At 30.5% G+C, this 16783-nt stretch overlaps 1 protein-coding gene across 2 annotated transcripts in view; it reads right to left on the bottom strand.

Annotated features, from left to right (window-relative positions):
- The window catches only part of Loxl2 (Lysyl oxidase-like 2), an 82587-nt gene extending 71194 nt beyond the window's left edge, over positions 1–11393 (bottom strand). For both annotated transcript variants that reach the window (XM_075370911.1, XM_075370990.1), the window contains exon 1: positions 11260–11393. The gene's annotated coding sequence lies outside the window, so the exon portion shown is untranslated. The remainder of the gene's footprint in view (positions 1–11259) is intronic.
- Between the last annotated feature and the right edge of the window lie 5390 nt (positions 11394–16783).

Raw genomic sequence — 16783 nt, 5'->3', positions numbered from 1 at the left:
TTCTACATAGACTAGCGTATAAATTTCTTTGTTCGACAGACATTGATGTTGTTTCTTCAAACTATTACATTCACACTGTGCTTTTTGTTGTGACGACGCCATGGTACTTAAGTCACAACAGCTTGCTCTGACATAGTGCAACAGTCAAAAGTAGCTGCTATGATGGAGTACGTGTATAAAAAATCGTTGTGGCTTCAAGATTACTCATAAAACATAATTCAATGCTGCAATTTAAAGTATATTTGTTTTTGATACCCTGGAGTTGTTTTTCGGACACCCGATACAAACTGAAAACTTCCTCCTACATCTGGTTAATTAATAACTCGTTAAAATAATTACGAAAAAGCGGAATATTAATCCCAATTTTATTCATTTAATGTGTCACTTGTTATAATAACCCATGCACAGAACCAAAGCGTTTAAAAGTAAACATAACTGTGTATGAGTTTCTTAACAATTGCACAATAACTTTTTTAAATCTATTGATTATATCTTTTCAAAATTTATTGTTGGAATTTTTGTATTTTATGAAGAATTTGGGGTACATAAATTAAAATCTAATAATGTGTTAAACAAAGATGGTACACCTATATATAATACGAAAGGTAAAGTCGATAGATGGGTGGAATATATTGAAGAGTTATACGGAGGAAATGAATTAGAAAATGGTTTTATAGAGGAAGAAGAGGAAGTTGAGGAGGATGAAATGGGAGAAACAATACTGAGATCTGAATTTAAGAGAGCATTAAAAGATTTAAATGGCAGAAAGGCTCCTGGAATAGACGGAATACCTGTAGAATTACTGCGCAGTGCAGGGGAGGAGGCGATTGATAGATTATACAAACTGGTGTGTAATATTTATAAAAAAGGGGAATTTCCGTCAGACTTCAAAAAAAGTGTTATAGTAATGATACCAAAGAAAGCAGGGGCAGATAAATGTGAAGAATACAGAACAATTAGTTTAACTAGTCATGCATCAAAAATCTTAACTAGAATTCTATACAGAAGAATTGAGAGGAGAGTGGAGGAAGTGTTAGGAGAAGACCAGTTTGGTTTCAGGAAAAGTATAGGGACAAGGGAAGAAATTTTAGGCCTCAGATTAATAGTAGAAGGAAGATTAAAGAAAAACAAACCAACATACTTGGCGTTTATAGACCTAGAAAAGGCATTCGATAACGTAGACTGGAATAAAATGTTCAGCATTTTAAAAAAATTAGGGTTCAAATACAGAGATAGAAGAACAATTGCTAACATGTACAGGAACCAAACAGCAACAGTAGCAATTGAAGAACATAAGAAAGAAGCCATAATAAGAAAGGGAGTCCGACAAGGATGTTCTCTATCTCCGTTACTTTTTAATCTTTACATGGAACTAGCAGTTAATGATGTTAAAGAACAATTTAGATTCGGAGTAACAGTACAAGGTGAAAAGATAAAGATGCTACGATTTGCTGATGATATAGTAATTCTAGCCGAGAATAAAAAGGATTTAGAAGAAACAATGAACGGCATAGATGAAGTCCTACGCAAGAACTATCGCATGAAAATAAACAAGAACAAAACAAAAGTAATGAAATGTAGTAGAAATAACAAAGATGGACCACTGAATGTGAAAATAGGAGGAGAAAAGATTATGGAGGTAGAAGAATTTTGTTATTTGGGAAGTAGAATTACTAAAGATGGACGAAGCAGGAGCGATATAAAATGCCGAATAGCACAAGCTAAACGAGCCTTCAGTAAGAAATATAAGTTGTTTACATCAAAAATTAATTTAAATGTCAGGAAATGATTTTTGAAAGTGTATGTTTGGAGTGTCGCTTTATATGGAAGTGAAACTTGGACAATCGGAGTATCTGAGAAGAAAAGGTTAGAAGCTTTTGAAATGTGGTGCTATAGGAGAATGTTAAAAATCAGATGGGTGGATAAAGTTTCAAATGAGGAGGTATTGCGGCAAATAGATGAAGAAAGAAGCATTTGGAAAAATATAGTTAAAAGAAGAGACAGACTTATAGGCCACATACTAAGGCATCCTGGAATAGTCGCTTTAATTTTGGAAGGACAGGTAGAAGGGAAAAATTGTGTAGGCAGGCCACGTTTGGAATATGTAAAACAAATTGTTAGGGATGTAGGATGTAGAGGGTATACTGAAATGAAACGACTAGCACTAGATAGGGAATCTTGGAGAGCTGCATCAAACCAGTCAAATGACTGAAGACAAAAAAAAAAAGAAGAATTTCTACCGGAATAATAGCTGATTTTTTACTTTATCTTATAGTTTGACAAAACATGAAGATTTTTCATTATGCCTGTTCACGTTGAGTTTTTAATATAAATTATTAGTATATATTTTTTATCGTTCTTTGTGACACTAGCTACTATTTATAATAGAGGTTTGTTGCATTATTTCTTTATCTCAGGAAAGATCTTCAGTATCTTAGTATTTTAGAATGTTTCCACTGAAGTTCATAACGTTCAGTTCATAGTGTTAGTCATCAACTAAACATTCCTAAAGCATTGTTGATGATGTTTTTTTAAAAGAGATTGAAAATTCATGCATATAAATTGCAACTATTCTACGAAAGTAAATCTATCTTTGGCCAATTCTTCATGGAATAGCTGCAACTCCATGAAATTAAACCTAACGATACACCACGAGGTGATCAATTTTTAAAATTCGCGTTAGACTTCATTTCTGCTACTGCTGCTTACAGCGCATTTTATTTTCTGATGAAGCAACATTTCATGTACCTAGAGTCATGAATTCCATAGTTATTGAGTAGGGGCTCAGAAAATTCACAAGAATTATTGGAATTCGTTCACAACTATCCGTAAGTGAATGTCTGGTGTGGTATCATGCATAATGAAATTTTGCAGCTGTTCATTTCCAATGAAGAGAGTATTACAGGCATAGAGTACTCGGAAATGTTAGAGAACTTGGTGCTTCCTCAGACTGAAAATATTGAGGGCCTAATTTTCCAAAAGGATAGAGCCTATCCAAATCATGCTGAAGTTGTCCTGATTGCTCTCAATAACATGTTCATAGTATACTGTCTGTACAGAGAAGCTTCCATCAATCGGCCACTGTGAAGTCCCGACTTGACGCCGATGTATTTCTTCTTTTGGGCTAGGTCAAAGAAATCGTATACCAAGAAAAAATCCAGTTACTTGACCAATTGCTTCAAAAATATCAGCAGCTATGGAAACGATACCTGCAGACATATTCATCAGAATATGAAATGAGGTTGATTACGGTTTGTCGTCTACAGAGCTGTAAACGGTGCGCTCGTATTGAGTTACTTTGAAGTTAAAAAACTTTCAATTTTGTACTTTCATGTAATAAAACACATGTATTTGTTATTCCAAATGAAGTTAAGTTAAATTTAATTTAAAACCACGCCGTTCTTTTTGGACACCCGGTATTCTTATATGCCTTTTTGAATCTTCCTGTTGGGTGATTTTTAATTTGTAGAGAAAGTTACTCTGTTGGCACCGTTACGAGTTTTCCATATTTTTTAAGAAGTAAATTTATTTAAACTAAAAAATAATTGTCTACTTAGACGATTTGGTTGTGATAATTGAATTTACTATTGAATTTTTATAGAGTAATAACATTAATTTATAGCCTGATGTCATTTTGTTATCAAAGATATTGAAAGTATGAGAATCAATCCGTAAACTTGGATTAAAAAGATAACATGTTAAAAGCCAATACACTTTTCTACTTTAAATTTTAACTCTTTAATGTCTTTCTATTTGGCGAGACTTATAAAATAATACCGTAGTTAAATTAAACCTGAAAAAGAGTCATTTTTTAATTAATAAAATTACAATTTGAAAAACTTTGTCCCTCTTTTCTTTATTATTTTTTTGTGATTATATTTTTGTTATCATTATTACAAGTATCGCATATTTCAAAGCAAATTTATAAAAGGTCAATTGTTATCTGTTACTGAAATAATAGCCAGTTTAGTTTCAAGAGTAAATAATTTAACGAAGAAAAAGGCAGAACTATAATGCTGGAGTTACGAATTAAAAATTAATTAATCTCTATATAACAATAAATTCAGAATATGTATTTACTAGACTATATATCTTTTTATATATCTTTTTATTTTATATAGTTGTACTTTCTTGGACAAAAGAGAATTTTTTAAATCTTCTGTTTAAGATACACCGTTTTGTTCACATTACCGCAAACATTTTTACCTTGTTTATTCCATCAACTTTTTGTGGACTGATTAAGAAAGTTGTACTGTTAATCTTTACTGGTCACATATACTTTAGTTATGGACGAAGTTATAAGTTTGTTAGTTTAATTTTAGGTTTAGTTCAACAACCGTAATGAGGATGAAGGACAAACCCATCACTTCTTATTTAAACTCATTCCTCCCACCCTGAACTAAGTTCTTGTTATCAGATTACACTTTCAAAGTTGACGAAATTTTGCAGTAAGCCCCGTTCACTCTGTGGATTATTCGTAACTTCCAACACTAAAATCAAACATTATTTTGCTTCATGATCATTAAACTTATGCTATATTAGTGCTACATTATTGCCTTCACAACATGCAATGTATACTATGTAGTTTAATTAAAAATAATTACGCTTATAAATTTTAAAAATTCAGTTTTTTTTGTCTTTGTCTGATTAGATAATTGTATTTTTTAATTCAGTCCCTTGTCAATAAATCACAATTAAAATGTAATCTGAAAATGAAACGGGTGTTTTTTGTAAAGTAAAATTGTTTTTAAGTTCAATGATGTTAAACAATATGAATGAAAGTAACGGGATCACAAAACGTGAAATTCAGCTTTAAACTAAAAAATCATAAAATAAAAATTAATTTAAACTTTTACATGCGCTAGGAATATCAAAATACACATACGTAACGAAATAATTAGTTCAATTTAATGAAAGAATTACTCATCTCTTGGCATATTGTTTTTATTTTACTTTTCGCATTTTACAGCATATAACAAAATAAACATGCTATCACATTAAAAAAAGAACGGTTTTATATAACTCTATATTTTGAGCTCGAAAATTTTATAATCTTGTTTAACAAATTCTGATGTCACTCAAGTTTATATACATATGTATGTATGCGTGCGTGCGTGCGTGCGTGGGTGCGTGCGTGTGTGCGCGCGCTGGTTTATAGTTAAATCTAAGAAAGGTTAAACTTAAGTTTGTGAAAATTTTAAAAGTAAACTATGTATTTAATACCATTAAATTATTGAAAATTCGAATAAAGGTGGAAATAATGAGGGGGTGCTTATTTCGAAGTTTCATGAAAATAAAGTTCTGGTTTCATGGAAGTTAAATGTATCTAACTGTTTTTAAAAGTTTAAAAATATCATCGCTTAAAAAACATAATATAATTAAATTTATAATTCTTAAAAATTGGAAAACAATAAAAATAATTTTTTTTCTTGTGTGGTGTGGGACGGTGGTGGAAATGCATTTATGCACGGAGTGTCGGGTTCCTAATGGTGGTATTATTCAATCGCCATCAGCAAACTACCGACTAAAACTACCCCCCTTTCTATCAAGACCCGACCCGTAGTCGTTTAACACAAAACATCACATTTAACACATAAGCCTTACGGTCCGAACTCCTCTGGTCTCGTAATCACAGATCTCTTTGTCACGCGAGAAACGTGCAAGTCTATTCCTCTTTGGCGATGGTCTCCCGGTCTTCACCAGCTCGTCGCCTCCTGTAGGCTGCCTGGCGGTTTCTTGCCAAAAGAGCAATGGATATGACGCCGGCAAACACAAGTACAGCAGTAACGCTCCTTTGGAGGGATTGTCTTATTGATAAGTATACCGGAGCTCTTACTGTTACATGCGAGCCCTGGAATGTCGGTAAAGTGGGTACCCGACTCTCCGGTCCAGGTTAAATCTTTGGGAGACGGCTGACTGTGGGAATTCAGTCAGGATCACAGAACCGGGTATGCCTAATTACCTCTCCATCCACACCTTGTGACATCTTGACTGACGAAACTTAATGTATGGAAATTTCTACTTCCACATGTTCTGCGGCATAGGGTCCACATAAAAATCCACGACCAGGTGAACCTTTGTCTCCACAAACGAAGCGAAGGAAAAACATCGAATTCACTGATGAAGTAAAGACTGATCGAACTAAGTTTTGACCGAAGAGCAGCCGATCGATTTCGAAATATTTAGTAATCAAGAGAAAAGAGAAGATTTCTCAAAGATTAGCTCTTTCGTGATAGCTCTAGAAGTCACGGAAGTTGCAGGAGAACCTAAGAAAAGCAAGAATTGGATTGTTTGTAGACACAGTTAATGATTCACAGTCGTTGCGGCTACTGAAAATCAAGAAGATGGAAATTATGGAGATTGAGATTTCACCGCATGGAACGCCAAACATTACAAAAGAAGTAGTTATGTGCAGGTACTTACTGAACTGCACGGATGAGGAAATCATCGAGAACAAGGACTTTTAGCGTGTTGACGATTGAATACACGGCATAATGGAGAAGTTACATCCTCCGACCTTCAACAATCCGAAGTTTCCAGAGAAAATAAAGGCTAGATTCCAAAGATTGGATGTACTTCCGTTTATCCCAACTTCATTATGGTGATTTGGATATGAGAGATTTGAATACACTGCGGCACGATTTTTGGGTCCCCTGGGCGTAATTTTTAAAAATTCCCTTTTACTTTCTTAAGAATGAATTATTTCAAGAGATAAGACAGGTTTTATAAGTTTTCTATACAAAACCTATGTAGCACTGGTGAAGTATACAAAATACTTTCATGTATTTTTACTGTCATAGGTAATAATGTATATAATATATACTAAATTATATATATGATAATATGTACTGAATTTAATTTAGAAAATTTTATATATATTTACATATTTTTATATATTTTATATAAATTAAATTTAATTTATATATTGATAATTTATACTAAATTAATATAATGTATATTAAATTAAATATTTAACTATATCCCACTATAAATATTTTTTTTTATAAGTTTTGATCTAACCGAGAAAATTAATATTTAAAAAATAATACAATAATTTTTTTTTTAGTAGATTTCCAAAGAATTTATAAAAATTGCTACTGCGCCAGGTCAGATTTTATAATGGGAGTCGGTGGGAGGGGAACCAACTTTTCTTTACGTTTTGGAATCTTCTGAACACGATTCTGCAATGATTATGCACGTATGTATGTATGTATGTATAAAACTATTTCGTCCATTCTACCGGGCCAAATCTTAACCGATTTTGTCAAAACTTGGTGAGGTAATGTAACACTATTGGGAATAGAGCCCTATAGATTTTGAAGCGAATGGGTTCACAGGAGCCAGAGTTAGTGCCAAAACCAGGGTTTGGGTACGTTTTCAAGAACTAAAACCGGACAACGCTCTCCTAACGCACTTACTGTGACAAAGATTTTGATTTTTTTCTACTTCACCAGACACTCTTGAAATAATTTTGTTTATTTTCTATATGAGAAGTTATGACTGTAGGAAACAGTCTGCAACTTTTACAATAAAGCCTACAACCGGGTTGAATGATAAATGTATCTTCTTATCATCTGGAAGGTTCTAGGTTCGAATTACGGTTTAACTTTTCATTTCTCATGCTCTAAAAGAAACTGTTATTGGATATCAGTCTGTCTTTTCTGGAAAAATTGTAATAGACATAGAGATAAAACATCTTCTATCCTAAAAATATAAATTTTCCTTTACTGCCAACATTTTCGGGAGAATATGTAAAAACAAAACTTCAAATTCATTATATATGTATATATATATATATATATATATATACATAATTATAAAAAAATATATATATGTATATATTTTTATTGCCTCAACGTTTCATCTTATTTTTTTTAAAGGTGTTGTTAGAGGTAAAAATATTTTTTGCTTTCAGCCATTGCGACAAAAGTATTGGGAAAGTATTGCATTTTTACAAAAATAATTTTTTGTAACGGATTAAATTTTAAATTGAGTAAAAATACTTTTTTTTCCAATTTTTAAATAATAGCTTATGTTCGTTACATAAACAAATAACAGTAGTGACATTAATTTATCTAAGTCTTCTTATTTTTTCCAATGTAATCCATTAACCTGTTCTAAAACTATTGCAACATGATTTTTTTTTGTTTCAAAATTCTGAAAACAATGAAAATAATTCTCAAATTATGTCAAATATAAGTGTAAATCAGAAAAAAAGGGGGTGTTCCTTAATCAATTAAATTATGGTCTATAAATTACATAATAGATATAATTATGAATGCATACGTTTAAAATAAAAGCTGCCTACTCGTTTCTGCTGTCACCTAAGCAGCCATACGACTGGTTTGATTTTTTTACACTTTCTATATTTTACTGCAGTACATATTTTTAAAATAAATTATTCAGTTTTGTTTAGCTTCTGTGAATTTTCTTTTTCCTGTTTAGCCTCCGGCAATTACCTTTTAGATAATACTTCAGAGGATGAACGAGGATGATATGTATGAGTGTAAATGAAGTGTAGTCTTGTACATTCTCAGTTCGACCATTCCTGAGAAATGTGGTTAGTTGAAAACCCAACCACCAAAGAACACCGGTATCCACGATATAGTATTCAAATCCGTGTAAAAATAACTGACTTTACTAGGCTTGAACGCTGGAACTCTCGACTTCCAAATCAGTTGATTTGGAAAGACGCGTTCATCACTAGACCAACCGGTCGGTTAGCTTCTGTGACTTGTTATAATACAGTTGTTAATCTAAAATTATTGATGAAGCATGAATTACTACATAAAAAAATATAACTTATTCATGTTTCCTATTTACATCATCCTCATCTCTTAATTTACATGTATGTATTAACAATCTGATCTATGTTAACAAACAAACCTCGTTGACTATCGTTATTAATCATTCATTATTAGTTGCTGCTGCTGTCTGTCGTAAAGAATCTGTTTAAACGTTACATTTAGTGATTAGTGTGCATAAATATAAATTATATTTTATATGTAGGCATAGCACACAGTTCTCAATATTGTTTGTTACCCTTCGGCATCGAATTTCCATAAAATTTACGTTACAAATTATAAAAATGATTCTGATAAATATAAAAATGAACAATATTAATGACTACAGTTTGGTATTCAAATACCTAAATTTTTCATTCCATTATAAAATTACGTAGATAAATTTTTCCAGCAATATTTCTCAAAAATCATTTAGTAGAGATAAAATAATTAATCTTAACCTGTCTGCCGACTAGATATTTAAGAGAACATAACATCTCGGTTAGCACAAAAACGTAAGCATATAAAATTAAATTTTTGTGTGCAGATAGAAATATCCCACTCCAGCTACTACTTTAAAGTTTAATTGGTTTCTAAACATTTGGTTACTAGTTTGGCTTACATTAATGATGTACGAGTATGTAGCATAGCCGATTATTTTTTATTGTTTTTCGTATACTTCAAAACTCCTGTTATAAAACCTTGGATTAATTTCCTTTTCTCAAATAGAGAAACATTTGGCTAAACGGTTATAGCTATACACTACATGTATTCGTAAATTGTCAACTAATTTATCCAACGCTATTTTTATTGTCAACTATGAAAAAGTATTGGTAACATCGATGAAATGTTATTTGCCAGATTACTAATTTCTCTTTTTTTTTTTTTGTCTTCAGTCATTTGACTGGTTTGATGCAGCTCTCCAAGATTCCCTATCTAGTGCTAGTCGTTTCATTTCAGTATACCCTCTACATCCTACATCCCTAACAATTTGTTTTACATATTCCAAACGTGGCCTGCCTACACAATTTTTCCCTTCTACCTGTCCTTCCAAAATTAAAGCGACTATTCCAGGATGCCTTAGTATGTGGCCTATAAGTCTGTCTCTTCTTTTAACTATATTTTTCCAAATGCTTCTTTCTTCATCTATTTGCTGCAATACCTCCTCATTTGTCACTTTATCCACCCATCTGATTTTTAACATTCTCCTATAGCACCGCATTTCAAAAGCTTCTAACCTTTTCTTCTCAGATACTCCGATTGTCCAAGTTTCACTTCCATATAAAGCGACACTCCAAACATACACTTTCAAAAATCTTTTCCTGACATTTAAATTAATTTTTGATGTAAACAACTTATATTTCTTACTGAAGGCTCGTTTAGCTTGTGCTATTCGGCATTTTATATCGCTCCTGCTTCGTCCATCTTTAGTAACTAAGTACTTTACTTTATTTATTACTTTATAAATTAGTACTTTAGTACTAATTTCTGTATGCAGTTCAAAAGTGAAACCATTCGAATAATGATTTCTCTACTTAGGTTACACTTGCATACCGTTCATTATAAGTAGGTAGTTCGGCAACAAGATACGCATCTGTAGTGTGCAGTATAGGCACACAGGTAAAACAAACAAAAATGATAAAACTGGTAATGAAGATATGTGAACTGCTAAGAAGATATATGAATTTTAGCCCTGCTAAAATTTCCTTCACACATAATCAAAAAACTACAAAGGTAATAAGGTATTATTAGTTCTGAAATCATTACACACTACTTTTGTTTTTATTTTAGATAAATAATCCTGGTTAATAATATAAATAAAGATATGTAGACTATTAGAAAATATATAAATATTAACTATATTTTATTAATATTTAATTAATTTATATTTATTAATATTGATATATTAATAAAGAAAGAAAGGTTTATTTGCTTCAATTTTTTTCTAGTTATCTTTATAAGGCAAATATCTCAAAGTTTTACTGCGAACACCTCATAAAAAGTTTAGATTAATAAAAATATTTCGACTTGATATGAATTCTGTTTTACCACTAAGTTTTGATTAACGACATTGCGTCACGAATTGTTGTTCCGAAACTGAGTAAGAATTATTATTCTTTCTAAACGGTAATTTAGCCCTTTTTAGAAGCACTAAACAAAATCTGGAAGTTCAAGTAATATTTATAATAAAATCTTGTTATATTAGTTGGTATTATTTTCTTTTCTAATTTATCCAAATCCAATACTGCCAATACTATATATATAGCTTAAAATAGTAATCCTCTTTATTAAATTGTTACTATTATAATTATTTTTAACTTTATTAATTTTAAATTAAATTTTAATTTTATTTTTAAATGAAAATATTCAATTCGTAAATAAAAACCTTATGGATATAATAAATATTTTATTTTTACGAAAATTTATAAGTATTGTTATTTTATTGAAATTATATTATGTTGAAAAATTTACTGACCACAGAAGCAAATCCAGCTGGCGTATTTCTCTCCAAGAGGCTAATAAACAGAATAGTGGAATCAATTGTTCAGCGGGCACTATGTAAAGTGACACTGAAATAATCACGGAGGCGCTCTTGCGAGATGTACACCAGCTGGAAATCTGTCCACTGGAAGGGAATATTAAAATAGGAGGGGGTTGTCATTGCAATGACTCACTTTGATTACCAGATATAAGCTTATATTATTAAATATATATATATATATATATATATATATATATATATTATTTAACCTTTTCCGGAAGTGTAATCGTTTTTTTTTAATGGAATATAAATTTCGTTGGAAAACAATTTGATATTCATATTTCTTAACAAATATATATAAATTTATTTCTAAAGTGTAATTTTTTTCGGTTAAAATTGTAAATATCTGTCAGATTGTAGTCATGGTACGAGGTTAAGTTGTTGAATAATTTTCATTTTTTTTTTAAGTTTATAGTTGTTAACAATATACATAAATAGAATCGTTGATTTTTTTTTTAAACGGGAAATTTAACTTAGCTTTAGATAGCTGTGACCCTTAAGTAGTTAAATCTCTTGAATTTAAAAGTGATTGTATTCATATTTATATGCTAATACCTAGATTTTCTTGATCAAAATATTTTAATTAGATCTCAACAGCGAATAATGATCAAGTGAGAGAAACAAAGAACTGGAAATTAAAAATTTAACCCTTATTTGGCTAGGTTTGGTGTTTAATGTGAAAAACGTACATTGACCTTTTAATATTATTTAAATCATACGTATATATTTAAATAATAATAGCTATAATAAACACTGATGTATTCTTAAAAAAAAAAAAAAAAATCATAAAAACAATTTTAATAAAAAAAAAAGAAGATGTATAACTTGGGCTGGACTTTTCTTTCTTTCTTTTTCCTGTTTAGCCTCCGGTAACTACCGTTTAGATAATTCGTCAGAGGATGAATGAGGATGATATGTATGAATGTAAATGAAGTGTTAGTCTTGTACATTCTCAGTTCGACCATTCCTGAGATGTGTGGTTAATTGAAACCCGACCGCCACAGAACACCGGTATCCACGATCTAGTATTCAAATCCGTGTAAAAATAACTGGCTTTACTAGGAGTTGAACGCTGTAACTCTCGACTTTCCAAATCAGCTGATTTGGGAAGACGCGTTAACCACTAGACCAAACCGATGGGTTAACTTGGGCTGGACTACTTTCTGGGAATCTAACTACTTGCTAGAAAATTAATATAATCATAGAAAGCATTTTTATAATTACTTTTGTAAAAATATCTTTCGAAATCTCAAACAGGTAAACGATATCCTCGTACAAACATTTTATAATTTATTCAATCAAAATCTATTTTCAAAAGTCAAAAGTAAAATTTCATAGAATGTTAGTAATATAAAATGTAGAAAACATTTTTGAAATTTTAAACGAGGTGATCCCTTATTTAGGAAGTACAGTGTCGTTTACTGTAAGTAACTATAATCGTTAAATAAACGACATAGTGGGGCTTGAATACCCCGCCCTAGGGGTGATCTAACCGGTAGGCTAACCTGTCAGACTGGACTTATGACCGGTAGACGGGTAGGCTCGTTTGAGTAGACAACCTCCTGAGCTGTGCTTTGCTTTGTTGTGGATCCGGCCCGGTGGGTAGGGTGAAAAAAAAACTTTCTTGAAACGCATCCTCTGAAAATTCTCGGTTAATTTTTAATAACTTTTAGATGATAATTGTGGAAATTTGTTATTACCTTGTAGATTATTCCTTCTCTGTTTCGTTTGATTTTGGGAATAGGTAATAGTATAAAGTACAGAAGAACAAAGGAAATTGATAATATTCTAATACTGGCAAACGATTTAATTTTATATCGTTTACAACTAAGATTTTAATTGATTTTCATCAAAGACGGTAATATTTCATTTTTAATTAATTAAAAATTAATTTTAATTAATTTATTAAATTTAAATTAATTTAAATTTAACGAAATTAAATGTCAGGAAAAGATTTTTGAAAGTATAGGTTGTTTCTTCTAAATCCTTTTTATTCTCGGCTAGAATTACTATATCATCAGCAAATCGTAGCATCTTTATCTTTTCACCTTGTACTGTTACTCCGAATCTAAATTGTTCTTTAACGTCATTAACTGCTAGATCCATGTAAAGATTAAAAAGTAACGGAGACAGGGAACATCCTTTCGGACTCCCTTCCTTATTACGGCTTCTTTCTTATGTTCTTCAATTATTACTGTTGCTGTTTGGTTCCTGTACATGTTAGCAATTGTTCTTCTATCTCTGTATTTGAACCCTAACTTTTTTAAAATGCTGAACATTTTATTCTAATCGAATGCCTTTTCTAGGTCTATAAACGCCAAGTATGTTGGTTTGTTTTTCTTTAATCTTCCTTCTACTATTAATCTGAGGCCAAAAATTACTTCCCTTGTCCCTATAGTTTTCCTGAAACCAAATTGGTCTTCTCCTAACACTTCTTCCACTGTCCTCTCAATTCTTCTGTATAGAATTCTAGTTAAGTTTTTTGATGCGTGACTAGTTAAACTAATTGTTCTGTATTCTTCACATTTATCTGCCCCTGCTTTCTTTGGTATCATGACTATAACACTTTACACTTTTTGTAATACTAAATCTCCTAAATGCGAACGAAATTCGCATTGACTTAAAAAATATGTAAACAATAAGGATAGTATATAAGTAATTTATTTATTTATTTGTTCTGTTGAGGTTTTAAAAAAAGTAAATACTTTTTTTAAAAAACTTTATTCTGTAGTAACTGATTGGTTGTACTTATATACATAGCTGTAATTACCAAACTGTTTGAGTAATTTAGACAGTATTTTATATTTATTCTGTAGTATCCATGTTCCTCTTATCCTCGTAGGGCCAGCCCAAAAATATTTCGAACTATTTTCTCAAGCCTTCTAGCATCATCAATAAAAAACAGAAATGTTGCTTACTTTTTTAGAAAACGTTCTAACTTTAAGCAAATATTAAAAAAAAGTCCTGAAATTTAGATTTTCTACATTCCAAGGCATTTCCTCCTTTTAATTAAAGGAAAAATTTACGATATTAATATAGCTATTTTTAAACTTGTTTTATCTTCAGAGAAATGAAAGAAAAACTCAATGGTGTCGTAGATTTTAGGCCCCCTGTTCACGCTACGTACCCTATATCAGCTTCACTTAAAAAATACGTTATGATAAACTGAAAAAAAAAAATACAGAAGTGTTTTATATACAAATAAATCTACGTATGTAAATAAGTTTTTACTTTTTTCTAAATCTTTCTCAAAATACGTTCATTAACTTACAAAACTATATTAAGTAAACAAAATCAAGATCATGAAGTCTGAAACAGCAAAAGAATATTTTTTTTACCGAAAAATCTTTTCCTGTATGTAATATAAGTAATTCAAATGATATTTTTAGTCTGTTCATTCTATAAAATGTTATTTGTGCTTCTATTAATTGGAAGTGCTGGTGAAATCGATTATTAATCGGGCGTGGCCAGTTTGAAATGATGCCATTTTGAATTCTGAATATATTGAAAATGTTCATCTATTTCCCTATTCACCCCCCCAAAAAAAATTATTGTTATACCTATGTCAATGTGAGCTGAAATTTGATTGAAGCAAATTTCTAGCCCTGATATTCTTCTTTTAATTTTAATAAATTTTTTTATTTTGCTATTTTTGCTAAATTAATGATAATCTTAAACCTGTTTTGTCATTTTATGTTAATATTAATATATGTTTTACAGGTAAATACAATAACTGCGATTCTAATTTTGATGAATTGATTTTGAAAGTCGGTTATAAGTAGTAATATAGTATATTATACAATTCTTTGAATTATATTTAAAACTATAAAAGTTATTAAAATGTGATTAAATTAAATATAATTTTATTTTTTATAAATATTTTTAAAGAAGTATAAAGCGGGATAGAATATTTGTATTTACCTAAATTTTAAAGGAAAAAACGTACAAAGTTCAAAAATACTTCAAAATTCCAAGCAACAGAATATTAATAAAACAAAAATTATATTACGAGATTATTAGGGATTTCTTTATAAGTAAATTTTGTAATAAATTACTGAAGACAATCGAATTACTTGGGAATTTACACGGGATAAATTTTGGTATTTCAATAAAAAAAAAATCTAAAAAAGTGAGATCTACATACATAATTAACTTTTTTTTGGAATTGTTTCATTAGAACTGACAGAATTGTGGATAAATAAATAAATAAAAACACAATCCATTTGAAATAAAAAGTGAAGGCAGTATAAAATAAATTATTAACTTATTGAATAAAACTTCTAATCTTAAGTTTAATCTCTAATCTTCTGAGATTTATTTAGATTTCATTGTTTTATTTTAACCCATTAAATTAAAGAAAAGTAGTGAACACTATTTATGATTGACAGTACCAGGCGGTAATGTCTTTAAAGAAAACGGTTAAGGACAGTCCATTAAGAGGCCTTGACTGACAAGGCCTTTTAGGCTACACGCCACTCCAATTCTGATATCAATCTGTCAAGTTCATAACTCATGGTTAAAAACAAATATGTGTTTTACGGTTGTGACGAGACATTCCTAAGCAGAAGTTAGCTTTGACGTCAGATTATTAATAGATCATCTTTATCACTTGGGAGAAAATATAATATGTGACATGAATCTATATAAATAAAAATGTAAATGTTCGTTTGTTCAAAATTTTAAATCTCCAAAAGTTCTTCACCGATTGCTTCGAAATATTGACACAACGTTGTATTCGAATACGCGCTTGTTTTTATATACCTACCGTTTATATACCTAAGACGTCACACCTGTGACAGGTAAAAATATGCTTCATATGAAAAACAACGCTATCTCTTAGACGTAAAAGCAGCACACTCTATACAAAATTTTTTTACGATTCCATTTCAATGTTTCTGATATGTGTGTCTACTATAGACTAAAAAATTACTGGACCGATTTACGCGCGGGGAAAAACTGAAAAAGGGAAAAGGGAAGAAGGGAAAAATTTGAAAAAGAAAAAGGAAAACGGGAAAAGGGGGAAAGAGTAAGAGAGAACGGGAAATAAGGAATAGTGAAATGGGGAAGGAAGGAGAAAAAAGACGAAAAGGAAAAATGGGGAAAAGGAATATATGGTAAAATTGAAAATTGGAAAAGGAGAAAGGGGGGAAAGGGTAAAAGGGTAAAATGGAAAAGTTAAATTTTGAGAAGTTTCATATATATTATTGTCAAAAAAATTAAATGTATAGCTTATCGGGTAATAATTGAAAATATGTTATAAAATAAAACTTCTTAGAATAATATACTAAGTATTTCCTACAGAACTGCTCAATATTTACTTTTAAGCTTGATTTGCTTCTAAATATTTTTTTCCTAAATTTTAATAAAAAAAGGCATGTTTTTTACCTCTGTAACACTAAATCTCCTAAATGCGAACGACATTCGTATTGCCTTAAAAATTATGTACACAATAAGGATT

Source organism: Lycorma delicatula, chromosome 1 (genome assembly GCF_047948215.1).
Source record: "Lycorma delicatula isolate Av1 chromosome 1, ASM4794821v1, whole genome shotgun sequence".
NCBI classification, from domain to species: domain Eukaryota; kingdom Metazoa; phylum Arthropoda; class Insecta; order Hemiptera; family Fulgoridae; genus Lycorma; species Lycorma delicatula.
The sequence above is the reverse complement of the archived record's forward strand: the minus strand, read 5'-3'. Positions and strand labels throughout refer to the sequence as shown.